A 2454-nucleotide genomic window follows, 5' to 3' on the forward strand; every position below is an offset into this window, starting at 1 on the left:
AAACTTTGCCAAGAAGGCATTGACTAGCTTTTCCCAGGAGTTCAGGCTATCTTTGGGCTGTGAATCCAACCATGTTCTAGCTCTGTCTCTTACAGCAAAGGGAAAAGGCATAAGTTTATAGACCTCGGGATCAACCCCATTGGTCTTGACAGTGTCACAGATTTGCAAGAATTCAGCTAAGACCTGATGAGGATCTTGCAATGGAAGTCGACGAAACTTGCAATTCTGTTGCATCAGAGAAACTAATTGAGGCTTAAGCTCAAAGTTGTTTGCTCCAATGGCAGGGATTGAGATGCTTCTCCCATAGAAGTCAGGAGTAGGTGCAGTAAAGTCACCAAGCACCTTCCTTGCATTGTTGTTGTTTTCGGCTGCCTTGGCTTCTTCTTGTTTGAAAAGTTTTGTTTGGTCCTCTACAGAGAGTTGTACTTTAGCTTCTCTTAGCTTTCTTTTCAAGGTCCTTTCAGGTTCAGGATCAACTTCAACAAGAATGCCTTTATCCTTGCTCCTGATCATATAAAAAGAGAAGAGAAGAAAATATGGAATCCTCTATGTCACAGTATAGAGATTCTTTGAGGTGTCAGAGGTAAAGAAGAATAGAAGGAGAAGGTAGAGAAGAAGGAATTCAAACTTATCAAGAGGGACAGAGTTCGAATTATACATTGAGGAGGAGTGTTAGTCCATAAATAGAAGGATGTGGGAAGAGGGAAAGAATTTTCAAAAATAAAGTAAAAAGATTTTGAAATAATAAGAGCAATTTTAAAAATTTGGGAAAGAAATTAAGTGATTTTTGAAAAAAATTTTGAAATTAGAAATCAAAAAGATATGATTGAAACTGAATTTTGAAAAAGATGTGATTGAAAAGATATGATTGAGAAGATATGATTAAGAATCAAATTAAAAAGAAGAAAGTTTTTAAAATTAAAGTTGATTACTTGACCAACAAGAAATTAAAAGATATGATTCTAGAATTAAAACTTTTGATCATTTCTTAATAGGCAAGTAACAACTTGAAAATTTTGAATTAAATCACTAATTGTAGCAAGGATTTTCGAAAATAGTAATAAATAAAAAAATTGAAAAGAAATTGATTTTGAAAAGATATGATTGAAAAGATATGATTTGAAAAAATTTGATTTTGAAAAATTATGAAAATTTGAAAAGGATTTGAATTAAAAACAAAATCTTTCCTCTAGCGTCCTCCTGGCATTAAACGCCCAGAATGGCATCCATTCTGGCGTTTAACGCCCAAAATGCTAACTTTTTGGGCGTTTAACGCCCAGCCAGGTACCCTGGCTGGCGTTTAAACGCCAGTTTTCCTTCTTCACTGGGCGTTTTGAACGCCCAGCTTTTTCTGTGTAATTCCTCTGCTGAATGTTCTGAATCTTCAATTCTCTGTGTTATTGACTTGAAAAGACACAATTAAAAAAATGCAACTAAGATCAAATAAACAATGCATGCAAGACACCAAACTCAGAATAAGGACTATAACAATTTAAAAATGCATGTGAGAAACAACAAAAGACACAAAATAAGAGAAATTAAAGATCAGAGCACTGGAATAATCAAGAACAACTTGAAGATTAATGAAGAACATATTGCATATATTTGAAAAATGCAAGAAGAATAAAGACATGCAATTGACACCAAACTTAAAAATTGACACTTGACTCAAACAAGAAACATAAAATATTTTTGATTTTAAGATTTTATAATTTTTTTTGTGATTTTTCGAAAATTATATGAAAAAGAAAATAAAGAGATTCAAAATTTTTAATAAGAATTCCAGGAATCATGCAATGTTAGTCTAAAAACTTCGGTCCAGGAATTAGACATGGCTTACTAGCCAGCCAAGCTTTCAATGAAAGCTTCGGTCCAAAACACTAGACATGGCCAATGGCCAGCCAAGCTTTAGCAGATCATTAATTTCAACAGCAAAATTGATAGAAATCAACAAGCTCTTGTGATGAGAAGTTGAAACCTCGGTCCAAAAGATTAGACACGGCTTCTCAGCCAGCCAGACTTAAACAAATCATCATGAAATTCTAGAATCCATTCTTAAAAACTCTGAAGAACAGAATAGAAATTTTTTTTGTATTTTTGAAAATTTTTTTACAAAAATAAAAAGTAAAAAGCTTAAACATAAAATAAAATTACCTAATCTAAGCAACAAGATGAACCGTCAGTTGTCCAAACTCGACCAATCCCCGGCAACGGCACCAAAAACTTGGTGCACGAAATTGTAATCATCAATGGCGCCAACAACTTAGTACACACAATTGTAATCTCAATTCTTTATCACAACTCCGCACAACTAACCAGCAAGTGCACTGGGTCGTCCAAGTAATAAACCTTACGTGAGTAAAGGTCGATCCCACGAAGACTGTCAGCTTGAAGCAAGCTATGGTCATCTTGTAAATCTCAGTCAGGCGGATTCAAATGGTTATGGAGAATTGA

This window comes from Arachis ipaensis, chromosome B06 (assembly GCF_000816755.2).
Source record: "Arachis ipaensis cultivar K30076 chromosome B06, Araip1.1, whole genome shotgun sequence".
NCBI lineage: Eukaryota > Viridiplantae > Streptophyta > Magnoliopsida > Fabales > Fabaceae > Arachis > Arachis ipaensis.